At 50.3% G+C, this 22,340-nt stretch overlaps 1 long non-coding RNA gene across 1 annotated transcript in view; it reads left to right on the top strand.

The window, feature by feature from the left end:
* The first annotated feature begins 252 nt into the window (after window positions 1–252).
* LOC149128089 (uncharacterized) overlaps window positions 253–22,340 on the top strand; it is a 63,392-nt gene continuing 41,304 nt past the window's right edge. Inside the window, exon 1 of the long non-coding RNA XR_016229336.1 lies at window positions 253–1,113. This is a non-coding gene — a long non-coding RNA (uncharacterized LOC149128089). The remainder of the gene's footprint in view (window positions 1,114–22,340) is intronic.

Here is a 22,340-nt window from a genome sequence, read left to right as displayed (position 1 = left end):
ATCTTCTTTATATAAAGATAATTAAAATGAATCTTAATGAAGAATGGGATGGGATAGGGAGTAGGAGATGGGTTGGTTTGCGGGTGGGAGGGTGGTTATGGGGGGAAGAACCACAATAATCCAAAAGTTGTAATTTTGAAATTTGTATTTATTAAAGTTTTCTATTAAAAAAATGTAAAAAAAAAAAAAAAAAAAACAACCAGTAGCGAGAAACTCAATCTAGGTCTCCCTTGTGGGTGACAGGGACCCAATTACTTGAGCCATCAATTACTTGTGTTGTCACCTACTGCCCTCCAGGGCATGCATTAACAGGAAGCTGGAATCAACAACAGAGCCAGGACTCAAACCCAAACCCAGGTACTCCGATACAAGTCATTGGCATCTCAAATGGCAGCTTTTTTTTGTTTGTTTTAAGATTTATTTGAAAGAGCTGGGGTGGGGGAGGATATCTTCCACCTACTGGTTTATTCCCCAAATGACTGAAACGGAGCCAGGAGCTTAATCCAGGTCTCCCACGTGGGTGCAGGGGCCCAAGCACTTGGGCCATCATCCATTGCCTTCCCAGGAGCATTAGCAGGGAGCTGGATTGGAAGTGGAGCAGCCAGGACTCAAACTAGTGCTCTTACATGGGCTGCCAGCATCGTGGGCAGCAGCTTCACTGGCTACAAAATGGTGCTGGACTCTGAGATGGCATCTTAACCACTGCGTCAACCACCTGCCCCAAATGTGTGTGTTGTTACTGTTGCTGTTATCAGTAACACCTGGAGCACCCAGGCGGGCAGTGCATGGCCAGTGCTCAGCCCTGTCTAGTTCTACCTCTTAGTGAGTGGGCCTCAGTTTCCTCCTGTTACGTATTAGTCGCTGTACCAAGCTTTGCAGCCAGCATCTCTTAGAAACAAGCCAGCCAGCAAGCAAAGACTGGCTGGTGCCCACTCCCGGAGAACTGGCAATCTGGCCGAGAGACATCCTCATGTCTCTCAACGACTCCCTGCAGAACCAGGAGAGAGAAATTCAGCACGATGACAGGAGGTTCCAGACAGAGCATGATGCTGTCGGCGCGTCTGGGAGGGCTCCCCAGGAAAGGCAGTTTTGGATCGCACTTCGAAGATTCTGGTAAGGGGGTTGGGAGTTCTCCAGTGGGAGCAGATGCCGACGGTGCCGTTAGTCCTCGATTCACGCGGCCAGGCCTGTGCTGTGTTGGACTTGTCCTGTGTGGAGGCTCGACGGTTTCCCCAGGTTCACCGTCTGCTGGTCTGTTTCCATTTGACATAGTTTTGGTTTTGGCCTCAGAGCTTGGTTTGTTCTCTGAGCTTGACATTGTTCTGTTTCCGGGAATCACAGAGAGCTGCCCTAGCGTTGTCGCAGGGGGAAGTGCTCCTGGAGCAGAGGTGTGGCGTCTGCTTTGATCTGAAACCCTCCTGGGGGATGTTTGGACTCTTTCCCATCCTACCTTTGAGTTAGGATCTTGTGAAAACGGAAAATGGAATTCTTGAACCGCAAAGCCAGTTTCCCACACGTTCTCCAGAGGGGGCAGCAGGGTGTGACTCCCCACACTGGCAGAGACAAGTGTAAGGCTGCTATTTTTATTCAGAAGTCCTGTTTGTTATTAGCTACAGAGTTTTAGAAAATGCTGTCAATCTGCCGAATCTGTGTCTTTAAAAAGTTGAACACAGGTTTGGAAATCAAGCTGAGTGGGGGCTGGAATCCTTGTTGTTCCTGTGAGCCCAGGGGTAACTAATTTCATTCTCTGCCACTCAGTTCTTGCTTCTGTAAGATGGCGGTGACTGAAATACAGCACAGACTTCCAGGGCAGCTTGGAGCTGGCCTTGCAGGAATTGATGTATTAAACAGCAAACTGAAACTAAAACCCCATCAATCTGACAGTGACAGAGTTGAAGTATAATATGTGGGTAGTTCAAAAAGTTCTTGGAAAAATGGAATTACAAGATAATTTGGTGCAAACAGTTTTTGAAATCCATGCATAGTTTTTTTCATAGTATGCATTTTCTATCAACTTTTTAAAGATCCCTTGTATGCATGGATTTCAAAATTTTTGCATCAAAATAAATTTATTTTTAAATTCCATTCCCACAAAATTTTTGAAGTACCCTCATACTTGCATCATGTTAAGTTTGAGCGTGTTTTTAACTGATGGGGAGTTGTAATTGGTATTTTCCTTCTTTCTTACTGGCACAACAAATAACGTCTCGCCACTGGTTGTATCCTGCACTCAGTGGCACCTTATTTTGAATGAGCTGTAGCAGATTTGGATGGAGGCTTCCCCAGAGATATGGGAGAAAGGCTACATTCCACTTCACCTGCCTGAACTTTGGGAAGTCCTCTCCGGATACCTCAGTCTTCCTCCAGATCCCCCTCTCCTGTCAAGGCCATGATCCTTTCCCAAGCCCGTCTTCTGCCACCTGCACTTTCTCTTTTCTCTCCTCTTCCACCTTAGTCTTTCCACCCTCCTCCATCCCAGTGGATCTCCATCTCTTTATCCCAGGTTAGCCATCCCCATCTTAATGTCTCCATTTCCTGTTGCCAGCAGCACCCACCAAGGAAATTCAAGGATCCTCCAAGGAATCTACCTCCTTGGGAGGTGAATAGCAGGGTGCCAGTTATGGCTGGGTAACTGTAGTAACATTTGTGGTTTTGTGGATAATAATATCCACCTTGTGAGGCTTTTGTGAGGATTAAATGAGACAGAGAATGTGAAACACTTGGCAAGATGCTGGCACGTGGCTGTTAGCTATCAGTCCTCCCTGTTTTCTCTAAATGATTGCACAGCCAGCATTTTGATGATATAGGGAAGGGAGAAAAAAACCCAAAGGGAAAAGGCTCACCCATGCCTTCAACACCACAGCTTTTCCTGGAGTTTTGCACTTTTCCAGTGAGAGTACTCTTATGAGTCACAGTCCATACATGGAGATTTTGAAGGGTGGAAGGAACGTCACCAAGCATTTTAATGTGTTTGAACATGTAGCATTCTGTGATATTTTTAGATCATCACAGAGAGGAACTCACTGTCACCATCTTCTTGTGTCTGGCATGGCTCTCCTACTCTGAGAGATCCAGGCTATTCTGCAGAAAGTTGTTAAAACACAAAGGAATGCTGTTATCTACTCTCCTGACAATGGACCCCAACAGGACTATGAGAAGAGCTAGTGGCTATGACATCTGCATCCCATACTGGGGTGTTGGTTTGGTGCGTGGCTCCAGCTCCTGACTCTAGCACACCCTGAGAGGCAACAGGTGATGGCTCAGGTGGTTGGGTTTCTGCCACCCACATGGGAGATCCAGTCTGAGTTCCTGGCTCCCAGCTTGGGCCCAGCCCAGCTTCAGGTGTTGGCAGGCAGTTAGGGGAGCAGACCAGCAGATATATCTCTTTCTCTCAAATAGATATAATTTTAAAAAGTGAGAATAATAATTTTAAAAGCACTTTCCTGTTTCTAGTCATGAATGGTAACAGGGAAACTGCAGAATTTAAACTGCAACCAGTGCTTTCAGTTTCCTTCACATCACATGATTGAGAGTTGCAGCGACTGACCCAAAGGCTGAGACTGGGAAACAGTGGATTGAGTTGTGTCTCCCACAAACCACTGTGGAAGCACTAGCTCCTAATATGATATTATTTGCAAATAATTATGGTTAGATGTGGTTACGAGGGGTGGGGGGTCCTTGCGATGGGTTTAGTGACCTTACAAGAAGGGACACCAAAGTTCTTTGTCTCCCACCGGAGAAGAGGGTGTGCACACATAGTAAGGGGTATCTACTTACCAGCCAAGAGATGTAGCTGCAGGATGAAACCTATCCCTGGGGCCTGGCATTGTGGCAAGACCACTGCTTGCAATGCTGGCATCCCATATAGGAGTGCTAGTTTGAGTCCTGGATGCTCCACTTCCAATCCAGCTTCCTGCTAATGCTCCTGGGAAGGCAATGGATGATGGCCCAAATGCTTGGGCCCCTGCCACCCATGTGGGAGACCCTGGCTTCTAGCTTCAGCCTGGCCCCACCCTGGAAGATTCTCTGTGTGCCTCTCCCTCACTCTGTCACTCTGTCTTCTGAATAATTTTTTTTTTTTAATTAAAGGAAACCTATCTTGCTGGCACCTTAATCTTAGACTCGCAGCCTCCAGGCTGAGTGCTAAATGTCTGTTGTCTGAACCACTCAGTCTGCAGTATCTCAGTCTGTGGCCTCCTATAGTCAGTGTCAGCAAAAGGGTTAATGTAGAACTTTCTCAGGTCAGCTTCCTCATGCAAAGGGTCATCCCCTAAAAACTGTGAAAGTTGAGACAATGTGAAAGTTAAGACAGTGTAAGAAGGGAAGGACATGTGCATAATGTTGCGAAACCAAGGGAAGCTTTGATGAAACTCAAAATTAGGACCTTTTATTTTAAGAAATGGCAACCTACAGCGTAATGTTTCCTCGAATTCTTTGCTGTCTGTTGTGTGGAGATTACAAGTCAATACCCGCTGCAGAACGTTGCTGCCTAAGTGCTATGGTCTGAATGTGGTTTGGCTCCTGAACTCATGCGGGTCTTTGAACCCTAAAGCCATAAGTTATCGATACTAAGAGGGCAGAAACGTAACCCAGTTACGGTGTTAAGAGGTGGGGCCTTTGGGAAGTGACTGGTTTGGATTGGGTCACTAGGGCAGAGCCCCTGTGATTAGATCCTGGTGACTATAAGGAGTCACAGATGGATACCTGTGTTCCCTGTCTCTTGCCATGGGATTCCCTGTGCTGTCTTGGGACTCTGTTAGCAAGAATCCATTACCAGAGGCCAGGCACTTGGGCCTATCTGATCTTGGACTGCAAACCTTAAAAACTGAGCTAAATAACCCTTTTCACTTTATAAGTGAGTTGCCTTGGGTATTTTGTTGTAGTAAGAAAAGCTCAGTATGCTCCATGTGCTGCTTTGGTGTTGACCTCTGCAGTGGTCGCTGAGAGCACCTCCCAGGACCCACATCACTGACGCCCAAAGGCTTTTGCTCTGCCTTTGGCAGAACTGGGTTCCCTCTAAGGGGAGTCCTTCATCTACAAAGCTCTTTTGGGGGCTCTGAGAGAGAACACAGTATGATGAATTGAGGAGCAGTTTCTTGGGGAGCCATGTAGCACAAAAGGTGTCCCCTCTCCCCATTTTGCTAAATAAATATTTGTATTATACTCTCCCATGTGTGACGGAAGATTTTTTTTTTTTTTTGACAGGCAGAGTGGACAGTGAGAGAGAGAGTCAGAGAGAAAGGTCTTCCTTTTACCATTGGTTCACCCTCCAATGGCCGCTGTGACGGGCGCACCACGCTGATCCAAAGGCAGGAGCCAGGTGCTTCTCCTGGTCTCCCATGCGGGTGCAGGGCCCAAGCACTTGGGCCATCCTCCACTGCCTTCCCAGGCCACAGCAGAGAGCTGGACTGGAAGAGGAGCAACCAGAACAGAACCTGGTGCCCCAACTGCAGGTGGAGGATTAGCCTAGTGAGCCATGGTGCCTGCTGATTTTGCTTTTTAAAACAAGAGCTGATGGCCACTATCCTTGAGAATGTCTCTGATTTTGTGGGAGAGGAATTTTAGGAAAATACTTTGCTGATCTCTTGGACTGCAGAAGATGAGCCCCTCCCAAATCCAGGTCAGAATGGGCCAGATATGAGGCCTCTGCAAGATCCTTTTGAATTGTTCTGCCCAATAAGGTGGGAAGAATTTTGAATTCCTAGAGCTAGCCCTAGAGAGGGGCTGAGGGGCAGGGAAGAGAGGGGAGGGACAATGGCAAGGATTAGAGAAAGGAGGCGCTCAGTGTCCAGGCGGCCCCACGTGAGCCGGGGATGGGAGAGCCAGCCGAGGAGACACTCAGACTCTGTGTCTTGCAGAGGCAGGCAGCTAAGCTTGCGGGGTCTCCAAGTGCCTGTAGAGATGGGTGCTGTGGTGGCACAGGTAAAGCTGCCACCTGCAATGCCATCATCCCACACAGGCACCAGTTCAAGTCCCAGCTGCTCCACCTCCCATCCGCTTCCCCTGCTAATGTGCCTGGGAGATCAACAGAAGATGACCAGAGTTCTTGGGTCCCTGCCACCCATGTGAGAGACCCAGATGAAGCTCCAGGCTCTTGGCTTCAACCATATGGGGAGTGGACCAGCAGATGGGATCTGTCTCTCTCAGTCTATCTTTTTCTCTCTCCCTCTGTCTGTCTCTAACTCTGTCTTTCAAAAAGAAATACATCTTTAAACAAATTAAATAAATAAATAAAAGTGCCTGTAAAAGTGGCAGCTGCAAAGGCTACAAAGGAGCCTCTGCCCTGTTAGGAGCAGACATTTGGCACAGAGGTAAAGGTTCCTCTTGGAACATCCACATTCCCTATTGGAGGGCTTGGGTTCAAGTCCTGGCTCCACTTCCCATTACAGAATTCCTGCTGATGTGCACCCGGGGAGGAAGTGGTGCTGGACCAAGTAGTTGGGTTTCCACCACCCACAAGGGAGGCCCAGATTGAATTCCAGGATCATGGCTTTGGCCTGGCCCAGCCCTGACTATTTCAGGCATTAGTGGAGCGAACCAGCAGATGGGCAATTTGTCTGCCACTTGTCATCTGCGAGGACAAGCCATGAAGCAGGTCACCACCTTTCCTGTGACAAGGTCGAAGCCCCTGCTTTGTAAGCAAGACTGTTTTTATGCTCCTTAAATTCAGTTATTCCATTTCTTTCATACCTGGCAAAGCCATTTTGAAAGCCTGCTACAGCTGGGCCAAGGATATCAGTCAAAAAATCACTTACATCTCCACCAGCAACCAAAGACGTTTGCAGAACCTACCAGAGCTTCCACAGAAAATCCAGCTTCACTAAGCCCAGCCTGATCGGTTGTAAACAGCAGGCCACGGTTGCATCCTTGTATAAGGCAGGTGACTCGCAGACAGGCTGTTACCTAACACCCAGAGTCAGGCGGCTTTGGAAGGGCACGCGGTGTTCATTTTGCTGCATTTCCAATTCGGGGAAACAAGGCACTAGACTATTTTCTCACTTAAGTCAGAGGATGAGAGGAGGGCAGTGCAGTCTTGCAGCCAGCAGGATGGGGCGGAAGTAATTAAGGCAGAGGAAGCCCAGAGGCGGCTGAAATTTAAGTTAAAGAGGACGACTTGCTTGCCCCCCACCCCCACCTCAACGCCTCCACACCCAGGATTCTTTTAGTTCAAAAATCCACCTTTGTGCTACTGGTATTTTTAAAGTAAATTTGTTTGGTTGCTTATTAAAAGACAGAGACTGGGACCAGCACTGTGACACAGTAGGTTAATCCTCAGCCTGCACTGCTAGCATCCCATATGGGCACCGGTTCTAGTCCTGGCTGCTGCTCTGATCCAGCTCTCTGCTATGGTCTGGGAAAGCAGTGGAAGATGGCCCAAGTGCTTGGGCCCATGCACCCACAGGGGAGACCTGGAAGAAGCTCCTGGCTTCGGATCAGCCTAGCTCTGGCTATTGCGACCATCTGGGGAATGAACCAGCAGATTGAAGACCTTTTTATCTGTCTCCCTCTCACTGTTTGTAACTCTGTCAAAAAAAAAAAAAAATGACAGAGACTCAGAGAGCCTGGAGCTCAGTCCAGGTCTCCCATGCAGGTGGCAGGGATCCAAGTACTTGAGCCATCACCAGCTGCCTCCTAGGGTGCACATCAGCAGGAATCTGGGGCTGGAGGTAGAGGCAGGCCTCAAACCCAGGCACTCCCACAAGGGATGCCTCTGTCCCAAGCTGCGGCTTCATTGCTGCACCACAGTAATTGCCCACTGCTACTGGTCTGTGTAAAGGTATTGCTGGTCTCTCAGGTCCACTGATACCCTTTGTGCCTCCACCTGGGCACCCTTGACTTAGCACAGAACTCAAAACTTTATGGGAGGAGCAGGTGTTTGGCTGAGTGGTTAGGATGTCCCACGTTGGAGTGCCTGGATTTGATTCGTGGCTCAGGTTCCTACCAATGCAGACTCTGGTGGGCAACAGGTGATGACTCAAGTAATTGGATCCCTGCCACCCACACTGGAGAGCTGGATTGAGTTCCTGGCTCCCAGTTTCAGTGCCAGGCATTGGAGGAGTGAACCAGCAGATGGAAGATCTCTCCCTCTCACACCATCTGCCTGCCTCTCAGAACATTATGTGGAACACAAATATTTCCCCATCACCTAGGGGTAAGAGGGTTGAGTGCTAAAATTTCTTTAATTCAGCAATATCTATCAGCCAATTTTCATTGTGCTAAAATATATATAACATGAAGTTTGACACTTTCATGATTTTAAAATATGCAGTTTAATGGTATTAAATGCATTCACATTACTGTGCAAACATCACCACTATCCATCTCCAGAACTTTTTCATTTTCACAAATCAAAATTTCAACAGTAACTCCACTTTCCTTCTCTCTCCAGCTCCTGCCAATCACCATTCTAGGGGCCAATGTTGTGGTCTAGCAGGTTAAATCCTGCCTGCGATGCTGGCATCCCACATGACTGCATGCTCAAGTCCCAGCTGCTCAGCTAATGTGCTTAGGAAAGCAGCAAAAGATGACCCAAGTATTTGGGCTTCTGCCATCCATGTAGCAGAGTGGATGGAATTGCTGGCTCCTGCCTTTTTCCTGACCCAGAACTGGCTGTTGGAGCCATTGAGGAGTGAACCTGCAGATGGAAGATCTCTCTCTCTCTCTCCATTTCTGTCACTCTGCCTTTTGAATAAATCAAATAAATAAATCTTTAAAAAGAGAGAGAAATAGAGGAAAGCACTGGTCCCTGTAATGACACTATTGTGCCACTGCATTGATTCACCTTGGGATCCTGAGCTATAGATCTCTTGTATATAAGATGATAAATCCAGGCCGGCGCTGCAGCTCACTTGGCTAATCCTCTGCCTGTGGTGCCAGCACCCCAGGTTCTAGTCCCGGTTGGGGTGCCAGATTCTGTCCCAGTTGCTCCTCTTCCAGTCCAGCTCTCTGCTGTGGCCCGGGAAGGCAGTGGAGGATGGCCCAAGTGCTTGGGCCCTGCACCCGCATGGGAGACCAGGAGAAGTACCTGGCTCCTGGCATTGGGTCAGCGCAGCGTGCCGGCCACAGTGCACCAGCCCTAGAGGCCATTTGGGGGGTGAACCAACGGAAGGAAGACCTTTCTCTCTGTCTCTCTCTCTCACTGTCTAACTCTGCCTGTCAAAAAAAGATGATAAATCCAAGTTTATGCTACTTTTAATTGGGTATTCTGTTATTTGCATCCTAAAACATTCCAGTTGATATTGTATTTATTGCAGCATCGTTTCTAACAACAAACACCCTAAATGTTAATCAATAGAAGACTCATTAAATGGATTATGATACAGTCACAACAGAATACTATGCAGATATAATAAAGAAGTGAAGCTATATACAGATATGGAATAAGCTATAAGAAATCGTGGGTATAACCAAGTGCATAAATATGTTTAAGCAGGCTCCTTGTTACCAGTCATGGAGGGGAGGGCGGTTGCCGGAGCGAGTTTCACAGGTTCTTTTCCTCAGCTTAGTATAGAAATAAAAAGCTGGGAAACAATTTGCAAAGAGTCAGAAACTTTCATTCAATTGGCAAGCGATAGAGAAAGCATCTGGCCTGAGTCCAGATGGAGTGCCCGAGTGGGACACTGACTTTGAGGAAGTGTCCTGGGTTTTTAAGGCATTACTGTTTTTTTTTTTTTTTTCATTGGGTCATTCTGTGGGGGCGCCCATTGGACAGGGGTTTCACAAAGGTGTGTTGATTGGCTTGGTGCTCATGGAGATCGTGGGGGTCTCTTGGAGACTGTCTCCTTAGGGGCTCAGCCCCCTCTTTTGCTAGCTGTGGGTGGAAGATTGCAACTAACTTGAAGGCATGGTTTAAAACTGCAAGGTCACACAAGATAGCCAGGGTCTCTGAGCCAGTCCAACTCTCCCCAGGTGCTCAGCCGTCCCCTGCCAGCTCTGAGTGAGAGATTGCACCCATCCTGAAGGTGTCATTTAAAGCTGCAAGGTCACACATGCAGCACAAGAAGCTGTTAGTGGGGGAGATGCCAGTTGGCGTGGGGACAGGCTTTCCAGCCCAGCTGCTAGCCTGCTGTGAAGGACATTCTACCTACATCTGAAGGGGCCCACAGACCCCACCCCCAGCCCCGCTGGCTGGCCTCACTCCTATTTGCTTTTTATGTACACTTAAAATTATTTATTTCAAAGACAGAGACAGAGAGTGATCTTCCAGGCACTGGTTCACTCCTCAAATACCTGTAATAGTCAGAAGTGGTCCAGGCCAAAACAAGGAGCCTGGGATGCAATCTGGAATTCCTATGGGAGTGGTGGGAACCCAAGTACTTGAGCTATCACCTGCTGCCTCTCAGGGTGTGCATTATAGGAAGCTGGAATCAGAAGCAGAGGTAGTACTTGAACCCAGGCACTCTGATGTAGTATTCAGGTATCCCAAACAGTATATTAAGTATTAGGTCAAACAACTGCTCCCTCCCCCTTTTTTCTTAAAGATTTATTTGAAAGGCAGAATTATAGAGAGGCAGAGACAGAGGGAGAGATTTTCCATCTCTGGTTCACTCCCCAAATGGCTGCATTGGCTAGAGCTGGGCTGATCTGAAGCCAGGATCCAGGAGCTTATTCCTGGTTTCCCATGTGGGTTCTGGAGGCCCAAGCACTTGGGCCATCTTTCACTGCTTTCCCAGGTACAGGTAGCAGGGAGCTGGATTGTAAGTGGAGCATCTGGGCCTTGAACTGGTGCCCATATGGGATGTTGGCACTGCAGATGGCAGCTTTAACTACTACATCACAGCACCAGTATCCCCCCATTTTTTTTAAATAAAGATTTATTTATTAAAAAGGCAGTACTAGAGAGGGAGAGAGAAAGAGGAAAGAGGCACACAAGCATTTCAAACTGCAGTTTCATTCCTCAAATGGCCACAATCTGGGCAAGGCCAGGCTGAAGCCAGGAGCCAGGAGCCATCCCAGTGTCCCAGGTAGGTGCAGGGGCCAAGGACTTGGACTATCATATGCCCCTTTTCCAGGTGAATTAGCAGGGAGCTGCATTAGAAGTGGGGCAGCCAGGACTTGAACCAGCACTCGTATGGGATGCAGGTGTCACAGGTAGTGAGTTAACCTGCTGTGTCATAACATGAGCCCCTGCCCTTTTGTGTTAAAAAAGCTATATCTAGGGTTGGCGCCGCGGCTCACTAGGCTAATCCTCCACCTTGCGGCACCGGCACACCGGGTTCTAGTCTCAGGGCGCTGGATTCTGTCCCAGTTGCCCTTCTTCCAGGCCAGCTCTCTGCTGTGGCCAGGGAGTGCAGTGGAGGATGGCCCAAGTGCCTGGGCCCTGCTCCCCATGGGACACCAGGAGAAGTACCTGGCTCCTGCCATCGGATCAGCGCAGTGCACCGGCTGCAGCGCGCTGGCCGTGGCGGCCATTGGAGGGTGAACCAACGGCAAAAAAGGAAGACCTTTCTCTCTGTCTTTCTCTCACTGTCCACTCTGCCTGTCAAAAAAAAAAAAAAAATTAAAAAAAAAAAAAAAAGCTATATCTAGGGGCCGGCGCTGTGGTGCAGCGGGTTAACGCCCTGGCCTGATGCACTGGCATCTCATATGGGCACCGGTTCTAGTCCCAGCTACTCCTCTTCCAATCCAGCTCTCTGCTATGACCTGGGAAAGCGGTATAAGATGGCCCAGGTCCTTGAGCCCTTGCACCTGTGTGAGAGACCCGGAGGAAGTTCCTGGCTCCTGGCTTCAGATCGGCGCAGCTCTGGCCATTGCAGCCAATTGGGGAGTGAACCATCGGATGGAAGACCTCTCTCTCTCTCTCTCTCTCTCTGCCTCTTTTCCAAAAAGTTCATGGAAATGCAGTTTATAAAGAAACAATGCATGGATTGCAGTTTTTCTTTTGCCAAAATAAACTCATCCTCTAACTTCGTATTTCACAGACTTTTTATACTTATATTACTCTTTCAATAAAAACTATGCAAAATGGGCAAAAACCACTACCATCCTCGCAGCATTAGTATCAGTTCAGTGTTTAAGTTGCTGACTTGCTTTCGACCATGCTGCTATGAATCAGCAGTTTCTTGTAACCCTTCTTCAGGCTCAATTCATTTGCTAGCTTGGCTCTAAGACCTAGGGAAAACTCTTATGTTTACCCAAGTGTTGAGCTTAACCCATGGCAAATGCTGCCATGCTCCCTATTCTTATTTTAGGAAATATGTATTTATGTAATGTAGACCTGGACAGCTGTCTGCTGCGGTTTGAATGTGTCCCCCGAGTCTGCCAAGGTCTGTGTGTTGGGAACTCGATTCCCAGTGTGGCAGTGTTGGGAGGTTGGACCTTCAGGAGGTGCTCAGGGCAAGAGGGCTCTACCCTCATCGCATGGGTGGATCTCATTATTGCCAGAGTGGTTCATTAGTGCAGGAGTGGGTTCATTATAAAAGTTTGGCTCCCCTTTGTCTCTCTTTCCTTGCTTTCCGCCATGGGCTGGTACAGTAAGAAGGCCCTCATCAGATGCTGCCTCTAGAACTGTGAGCCAAGACATACCCAGTTGTGTTATCTCTTTAAAGCAGCATAAAATGGGCTAAGAAAATATTTATCTCATGTTAATTGCTCATGATGGGTTACTTGGGAGGATATGCTTTTTAAGAATACTTATTTGGAGTCTGGTAGTGTGGCACGATGGGTAAAGCTGCCACCTGATGTGCCAGCATCCCATATGGGTGCTGGTTTGAGTCTTGGCTGCTCCTCTGCTGATCCAGTTCTCTGCTATGGCCTGGGAAAGCAGTAGAAGATGGCCCAAGTCCTTGGACCCCTGCACCCTCAATTTTAGGAATATAGTGATTCTTCCTATCATACCCACCTTCCTACTCCCACTCCTATCCCTCCTCCTTCTCCCTCTCCCATTCCCAGTCCCAGTCCCATTCTCCATTAAAAGAAACAAGGGCTGTTCAAGTCATTGCTTCTCAAAATGTCAATATCACTTCTGCAGATTTCGTTTTAGGTGCTCTATTAGTTGTCACAGATCAGGGAGAATGGTATTTGTCCTTTTGGGACTGGCTTATTTCACTAAGTATGATGTTTTTCAGATTCATCCATTTTTTGTTGCAAATGACTGGATTTCATTTATTTTACTGCTGTGTAGTATCCCTTAATGTGCGTATTCCATAATTTCTTTTTCTTTTTTTTTTTTTTTTTTTGACAGGCAGAGTGGACAGTGAGAGAGAGAGAGACAGAGAGAAAGGTCTTCCTTTGCCGTTGGTTCACCCTACAATGGCCACTGAGGCCGGCGCACCGCGCTGATCCGATGGCAGGAGCCAGGAGCTTCTCCTGGTCTCCCATGGGGTGCAGGACCCAAGTACTTGGGCCATCCTCCACTGCACTCCCTGGCCACAGCAGAGAGCTGGCCTGGAAGAGGGGCAACCGGGACAGAATCCGGCACCCCGACTGGGACTAGAACCCGGTGTGCCGGCGCCACTAGGTAGAGGATTAGCCTATTGAGCCACGGCGCCGGCCCATAATTTCTTTATCCAGACTTCAGTTGATCGGCATTTAGATTGATTCCATGTTTTAGCTATTGTGAACTGAGCTGCAGTGATTTTTTAAAAATATGTATTTGTTTATATTTTTTTGAAAGGCAGTGACAGGGAGGAATGTATGGAGGGAGAAAGAGAAAGAGGTCTTCATCTACTGGTTCACTCCCTAAATGCCCCACAAAAGCCAGGACTGGGTGAGACTGAAGCCAGGATCTCCATCAGGTCTCCCACGTGGGTAGCAGGGATCCAAGTACTTGGGTCATCATCCCAATGTTGCTGCCCAGGCACATTAGCAAGAAATTTTATTGGGAGGTGGAGGCTGGACTCAATTCCAGGGACGCTGGTGTGGAATGTTGGTGTCCCAAGCAGAGGCTTAACCCACTGCAGCACAATCCCTGTGGTGTTGAATATTTCAGAGTCTTACATTCACCACCACTATCTAATTTCAGAACATTTTCATCACCTGAAAAAAAATTCCACATCCATAAGTAATCAGTCCTCTCTCCAGTCCTTGGAAGCCACTAATTCACATTCTGACTCTCTAGATTTGCCTATTCTGGACATTTCATGTAAGTGGAATCATATAATATGCCAGACATTTGCTGCCAAGTTCCTTTAGCATGATGTCTGCAAGGCCCATCCACACCATAGCAAACATCAGTAACTCCTTTTTATTGCCAAATAATGTTCCCCCATTGTGTGGCTGTGCCACATTTCTGTTTGTCCACTCACCAGGTGATGGACAGCTGGGATGTTTCCACTCACTGGGCATCATCATTAATGCTGCTATGAACATTCGAGTACAATTTTCCTGTGAACACATTTCTTCAATTCTTTTTTTGGTGTGTACTCCAGAGTAGAAAATGACCATATATGGTAATTTTTAAACTTCCTCAGCAAACTGCAAATTGTCCTCTTTTGAAGTGGCACCATTTTGATGACTCCATTGAGAATGTCCAGGATTTTTCCAGTTTCTCTACATCCTCCCCAGCATGTGCTAAACTTTTCTGGACTTTTTAAAAACAGCATTCCTGATAGATATGGAGTGACATCTCACTGTGGTTCTGGCCTGCATTTCCCCAGTGACTAATGCTCTTGGGCTTCTTTTCTTATGTGTGTTGCTCATTTACTGATCTTTGCAGAAATGGCTGTGCAAATTCTTTGCCACAGGTCAGTGGGATTCGGATTGTTTCCCTTCTGTTTTTCCACATTCTGATTTGGATGCAACAGCAAGGGTTGCTTGTGTAACCATGAATGAAAGACCCAGGAAGGGCTGGATGTGCTGCAGGGTGGCCTCCTCTGGAGCCCTTAAAAGACAGAGCCACCCGCTTGGGTTGTCCCACCTGGCCACGTGTGACTGTCCTGGAAGGACAGAGGCCCCTCTGGCTCTGGCTAAGGAGCCCGTTACTAGCAGGAAACGACAAGCAGAGATGGGTTCTCGGAAATTTTGGAGTCTGATGGAGGGATTCTGATGGAAAGGGTCACAGGGTCAGGCCTGGGAAGGTCACAGTCACTCAGTAGGGGAGGAGCTGGGGAGGAGGAGGTTGCCCTAAGGCACGGGGTCCTGTCCCAGCCATGCAGAGCTCTGGGCTAATGTGAGCCCGATGTGGGCCGCACTCTCCAGTACGGAGGAGGTGTTCTTCCTTCCAAGGGAATTCCCCCTTTGAAAGCATCACTGCCTTGGGTGTACCGGTTTTGCCTCTTTCCTTTCCTTCTAATGGTAGCAGCTAAGCTGGTGTGGCCGTTCTCTGGCTTATGGGATCCAGGAGAGGCCACACCAGCTCCCCACTGGGCTCTTTGCTGCACTGAGAGCAGGTCTGAGACCAAGGTCCTGCCAGTGCGCGAATGCTTTCCAGGAAAAGGGCACAAAGCGCGACGGCCGGTTCCAGAAGCCGTGCTCTGCGTCCTGAGAACCCCAGAGGACTGAGGCGAGCATCGCCATATTCGGATGCCAGCCCGGCTGAGCCGGACGACAGGCTCTTGGGTGAGGCGGGAGGATGCAGGCCTGGCAGCGCGCGAGGCCTCAAATGGCCCATGAGGGACCTGCTGAAAAGAGCAGAACCCTCGGCATTTTCTTACAACTTTTCTGTAAATATGAAGCCACTCCAAAATAAAATCTGTCTTGAAAATATCAGCAAAAGATGTGATGAGACACTTCGCACAAGAAGTGTGTGTGTACATGGATGCCCAGGACGTGTGTTTGAAGGGGCTCAACCTCATTAATGCTACCCTTTGGGTGTTTTATTTGCTGGATAGAAATCAAGCCTGCACCTCTTCGGGGAAGGGGAACCCCACCCCACCCCACCCCACCCTACCCCACCCTACCCCACCCCACCCCACACTGGCTCTCCACTGGAGGAGGGGTACTCAGTCTTTCGCTGTGACCGTGCAGTCCAGGAGCAGGGGACAGTTAACTTTGTAGGGTGGTGGCTTCATTATAGTTGCAGAAGCCTTGTTTGGAAAAGAAAAGAGAAGGTGCTGGATGACCAGTGGGGGTGAAATGGCCTCAGAGGCTTGTCACTTGAGTGTGATGACCTCATAAGGGTGGGGACAGAGACAGGGAGCCACAAGCTCCTGGAACAGATGACACATCACCCCGTATCCTGGCACTGAGCCCAGCCTGACGCCAGTGCGTTATGACTCCTGGAGGCATGAGCCCAGAGAAATCCTTCTAGTGGCTGTGCATTGGAGAGAGACGGCAGTGCCAGGACATGGGAGAGTTCCCACCACACGTGGGAAGGTGCCATGCTCCTTCCAGCCTCTGGCCAGTGACTGCCAGTTGGTAGAAGGCAAACAGGTCTGCTCCTGTTGTGTGCCAGGACATCTACAAAATGCCTGGCCAGTGTTTCTTGATTCTTCTGGGAGTCAGATGTATAATACTTTGGGTCCGTTTCCACTTGAGGATACAAACACATCCTTTCAGCTGCATCCTCCTTTTTCCTTCCAGGGCCCTGAGGATGCAGGGGTGAGAGCTTGGTTCCAAAATCACGTGGAAATTGCTTTTGTTTCTGAAGGTTAGGAAAAAAAAACTGTCAAGGAGCCAAGTCGTCATCTCTAAAAAGGAAAGGTGAAATGGGCTGCGAATCCTGTTTAATAATTCAGAGAGCAAACTGAGCTGACAAGACGCTGGAGTGAGCTAGCAGCTAGACACACACCCTTCTCTTTTTATCAGCTTGCACATGTCCTGGGTGGCAACTGGTTGGGGAGAAACCGTCAGTGACCAATGGAGCTAAACCATCCACTCGCCAGAACTGTCCCGGCTGCCTGCTGTGCAGCAGACAGAGCCCGCCAGTGATGGGGATGCACATGGGAACAAGGCAGTCCCTCTGCCTCACCACCCCAGAGCTTATGTCGAGCTTCTCAAACTCGAATGCGCATCGGACTCCCCCACACAGCTCGTTACCACACAGATTGCTGGGCCCGACCTTGGAGTTTCTAGTTCAGCGGGTCTAGAGTGACCCAAGACTTTGCATTCCTGAGAAGTTCCCAAGATGCTGAGGCTGCTGGCCCCAGGTCCTCCCTGGGGGAGAGCTCTTGGGGTACATGCCCATTTCACCTACCCATTTCCACCTCTTGGCATAAGCAGTAGCTCACCAGTGTAAAATACAGGACGTTAGGAACTATGGACTAAGTTGCTAGTAGACTGAGCTTACAGCCCAGAGCCATGGCCATCCCAGGCCCCACCCAGTGGAGGGAATCAACACCGAAGGCACACAGACCTCCAGGAGACCACACAGAGGCCCTGGAACCAGCCCTGAGTCAGGGGCAGGAATGGCTTCGAGACAGCGTTGTTGAATTCTCTGTTTCAAACAGAGGCCTTGTTTCACTGCTAGCCTCTATGCTTCTGGTGTCCAAGTTGGGCCTGGGGTGCGAGGTGGGCTTCCAAAATCTCATCCTCCCTCCATCTGGAGCCTCTGCCCATCCCTTCCTGTCCTGTCTTATCTGCCCAAATAGCTCATTCCTCTCATGGTCACAGGCAGGGCAGGCAGATGGCTAGGCCCTGTGGCCTTTTCCACCTGGGCATGTGCAGAGGCGTGGGCTGCTAATATGGGAATATGCCCAATGACAGATAATCATGCAAGGCAATATCTGGCAAAAACACTTTCTGTTTCTCTCTCTCCCATTCAAATAGACAAAAATGAGAGAGAGAGAAAGAGAGAGAGAATATCTCCCATCTGCTAGTTCACTCCCCAAATGGCCACATTGGCAGGGGCTGGGCTAAGTCAGGCCAGGCTGAAGCCGGGAGCCAGGAGCTTCATCCAGGTCTCCCACGTGGGTGCAGAGGCCCAAGGACCTGGGCCATCCTCGTTGCTTTCCCGGGCAGTCATCTTCACTATCAATTTTGAGTGTTCATCACTCCCAAAGCCAACCCCGTACTCTTTTAGGCTGCCCAGCTGCTGTCCACTCCCTGGCCTCGGCCACCAAATCCACTTTCCCCCTCTTTAGTTTCACTGGTTCTGGACAATTTTTATCAGTGGATTTATGCGATATGTGGTCTTTTGTGACGGGCTTTGAAGTTGCTGTTCAGAGGAAAATCAAGAGCCTGCATTCGGGTCCACAAAACCATGAGCAGAAACGCAAGGTGGGGAGAGAGCATGGAGGTTGGCTGCTCGGCCTTGAAGCCTGGGTCATCTCGGGCGCCAGTCCCTCCACATGAGGCTGTGGTGTGGAGTGGGCGGGGCTGGCGCTGCCCTGGCACCTGCGGCTCAGGAGAGTGGAGCCTTGACAGTGAAGAGAAGGGAGCTTGCTTGGGTGAGAGTTGCCATGTTATGAACCAGGGTTGGGGGCGTGGGGGGCTGCTGCGGCCTTCAGAGCTGAGGCTGTGGGAGAGGTGTTTCCCCGACTCCCCAGGCAGGGCTTTTGTCTGGGTGCCAGAGGTAACAGAACCTAGCCAGGCCCTTCCTCCCTGAGGAGGTATGGATGCTGTCGGCCCCTTCGGCGAATCCTGCCCAGCCACAGACGTCGCTGCAGGCCCTGAACTGCCCGCTGCCCACCAGGGTCCCCGCCGCCTGGCATTGATCTGTGCTGAGGCAGAGGGTCCTTACCCACTGCACAGGGGCTAGTGGTCTTTGTTGCCCCCCGTGAGAACCCCATCCCCAGGGCAGCTTTCCTGTCTTTGTGGCATGCTGCCCTCAGGGAAGCCCAGGGCCCAGGTCAGCGACTGACCCTCTGCCTTCTGGTGGCTGGCTGGAGGCTCTGGCCGTGGCTACTTTTCCTGGCTCCAGCCTATGACAGAAATGCCAGGAACCTGCCCAGAGGGAAGGAGGTCCCAAGGTTCCTGCTCTGCTCGCCTCACCTGCTCGGGCCGAGGAGTACCTCTACCCCGCCACCTTGGTGTGCTGGTGCTTTCACGACAGGTGCAGAATGGAGTCTGGGGTCTTGAGCAAGGGTGGGGGCTGTGGGTCCTGCCCTCTGCTGTGCTGGACCTGGGAGTCCCAGGAGAAGGGCGTGGAGGAGGGAGGAGAATGAAGACGTCCCTTCCTGTAGCGGGGTCCAGGGAGGTGTGAGTCTGGCATTCCAGGGGGAACTGTGCAGCTGCTAGAGAACCGTAACCACAGCTGCAGGGACAGGCCCCAGCGGTGGGGGCGCAGAGCTGGCTGAGAGTGTGGCTGAAGGCCTGTCGGGCCCCCTGGGCTGGGCTGGTGTGTGTGGCTTGGGAGGATCTTCTCAGTGGCAGTGCTGGCCCAAGGCTATCCACGCCCCAGTAAGCTCAAGCGGCGGGGAGGCAGCCCAGGAACATGAAGCAGGAGGCAGCAGGGCAACAGCAGCCAGAGTTCACAGCTCTGCTGCAGGCCCTGGGCCCACTAGGTGGAGAGGCTGGCTGGCATGAATGCCAGGGGACCCGATCAGCTCCTCCCTGGCTCTGTTCACAGTCACCTATAGGCGAAGAATGCAGCTGTTGCTAGTTCGGGCTGCCCCAGTGTGACCAGAACTGTAAACAGGGCTGGTCTGCCTGGGCTGCCCCTGCCCCACCCCTGCCTGCCCTCCCTGGATTTCTGAGATCCTTCTGTTTATAGCTCAGCTCACCTCCCTCTACCAGCGCTGGGCTCCTCTGCCACTTACAGCCGCTTCTTCCCTTCCCCACAAAAGGAGACCTGCAACTGAGAGGGGCCAGAGCCTCCGGCTCCATGGAGCCAGGTGAGGGTGGTGTTCTACACTCAGATGCTGTCCCATGGGAGCCGGCTGGCCACACTCCCTCCCAGCGAGTGCAGATGTTCCCAAGCCTGCTCTGGGCTGACTCTGGAGTTCCCCTGTGAGCACAAAATGCTCACAAAGCCCCCAAAGTGTCCCCTTTCCGAAGTCTGAAAAAGAAAGCCAGGAGGACCCATCTGAAGTCCTAGAGGTCAGAATGATGCCCATGGAACCTAGAGGGAGAGATGCCAGTCCCCATGCCCGTGCCATCTGTGATGGGTCTAGGATCCCAGGGTGGGAGTGAGCTGGTGGGCCTCAGGACACCCTGGCTGTTTGTGGAGGCAGAAACCCTTTCCTGCAATTCTCTCTCCAAACCAGTGCTCTTGAAAACCACGAGACGCTGCCTGGGTAGAAACCCTACCTGGGTGGAGGAGACCAGCCAGCTTTCCTGGGACCTGGATGTGCACGGGCCTCTGGCTCCTGGGGTAGCCTGGCTCGCCCTTGCCTCTCAGGGCATGGCTCTGGGCCTCACCCTCCCATTTCCTTTAATCTGAATGTTGGGAAACATTGTTCAAGGCTTGGAAGTGGGACACAGCCATTGCTGCAGGCCCTTGTGCTGGGGTGGAGCACTGCCTAGCAGCCCTGCCCTCAGGGGATTATTTGAGTTTTTGGGGGGTGTGCACCTTGTCTAATTGGCTATGCTTGTTTTTTAAGTGACGCAAATAAAGGTCTGTTAGTCAAACTGCTAGGGTTTTATTTGATATAAAGTAATTTAGTAATCTTACTGTTTCCGTATTCTTTCCATCCCCAGGGATGATAACTACTTCAGTGATGCCTACATTCTTTTTTTTTTTTTTTAAATTATGTTATTTGAGAGGCAGAGAGACAGAGGCAAAGAAATCTCCCATCTACTTGTTCTCTCCCCAAATGCCTACAACCGCTGGGGCTGAATAAGACTGATGCCAGGAGCTTGGAACTCAATTTAGATCTCCCACATAGAGCAGGAACCCAAGGGCTTGAGCCATCATCCACTGCCTCCCAGGGTACACAGTAGCAGGCAGCTGGAATCAGAGTGGAGCCTGGACTTGAACTCGGGGGCTCTAATAATATGGGATGTGATTTTCCTGAGCATCCTCTTCACTACTGTGCCAAACACCCCCTCTTTTTTTAAAATTTTATTTATTTATTTAAATGTAAGAGTTACAAAGGGAGAAGGAGAGACAGAGAGATCTTCCATCCACTGGTTTACTCCCAAGGTGGTTGCAACAGTCAGGGCTGGGCCAGGCCAAAGCCAGGAGCCAGAAACTTCTTCCAGTTCTCCCACATGAGTAGCAGGGCCCAAGCACTTAGGCCATCTTCTGCTGCTTTTCCCAGGCCATTAACAGGGAGCCAAATGGAAAGTGGAGTAGCCAGGACTTGAACCTGTGCCCATATGGGATGCCAGCGCTGCAGGCAGTGGCCTCACCTGCTATGCCACAGTGCCAGCCGGCACCCACTCCATGCCTCTTTTTTTTTTTTTTTAAGATTTATTTATTTATTTGACAGGCAGAGAGGCAGAGAGGGAGGGAGGGAGGAAGGGAGATAGGTGGGTTTTCCATTCACTGATTCACCTCCCAGATGGCCACAATGGCCGGAGCTGCGCTGATCCGAAGCCAGTAGCTTCTTCTGTGTCTCTCACGCAGGTTCAGAGGCCCAAAGACTTGGGCCTTCTTCTACTGCTCTCCCAGGCCATAGCAGAGAGCTGGATTGGAAGTGGAGCAGCTGGGACTCAAGCTGGTGCCCATATGGGATGCCGGCGCTGCAGGCAGTGGCCCCACCTGCTATACCACAGCGCCGGCCCCCACCCCATGCCTTTTAAAGCAGCTTTATTATTCTGCTGTTTTCCTCCTCTGTTAGTTAAATGCATGTTTGCTGTATGTTCAATCTGTATCTGTATGAAAACCACCCTTGTAAATTTTAATTAAAAAATGAGCATACAGCAAAATTGTCTTCACATACAGTTCTGTAGGTTCCAGCCCTACAACTGCTGTCTGCAACTGCTGTCTCAGGATAGAAGGCAGGTCCGTTCTCACCAAAGCACTCCCTCCAGCCACCCCTGGAGAACTGCTTGGCTTTTTGACAACTGGTCTTTGAGGGAGGCAGACAGCTGTCTGAAGCCGGGGCATTGCAGATGTGCTGTCTTTATCAGTCCCCTCAGAGGCCTGTGGATTCCCTCTCTGTCCCCCTCTGGCAGGGAGGGTGTGGGGTGTCTGAGTGGGAGTGTCCGGATGCCCCTCTGGCTTTCAGTGCCCTGAGGAAGCCCCTGAACCCTCAGTGTGCTCCGTGGTCATCTCTAGGAGTGGGGGTGGGGTAAATAACAGAACGCGGCTCTCAAGCCAAATGTCCCTCGGCAGGGAGAGGGCAGCGTCTGGACTCGGCTTTGTGGGGAAGGGGACAGTGGGCGTGGGATGGCAGGGGAGGGGGGCTGTGTGGCTCTCAGTGCCTGGGTGTCACTGCAGATGTTGGGGGTGAAAGAACCATCACCCTTTGCCTTCTCACACTGATGTCCTCGGCAAGGGGGACCAGGAACACTGTGCATTTGAAGGACCGGCCTTGAGCAGAGAGGGAGAAACAAGGCCCCAGATCAAGCCCTAAATAGAACGTGGCCAGATGTTGTATCTCCCCCCGCCCCACCCCAACACACGCACACAGTGA

This window comes from Oryctolagus cuniculus, chromosome 2, assembly GCF_051225735.1.
Source record: "Oryctolagus cuniculus isolate XC-2025 breed Fujian yellow rabbit chromosome 2, ASM5122573v1, whole genome shotgun sequence".
In the NCBI taxonomy this organism is placed as follows: Eukaryota; Metazoa; Chordata; class Mammalia; order Lagomorpha; family Leporidae; genus Oryctolagus; species Oryctolagus cuniculus.
The sequence above is the reverse complement of the archived record's forward strand: the minus strand, read 5'-3'. Positions and strand labels throughout refer to the sequence as shown.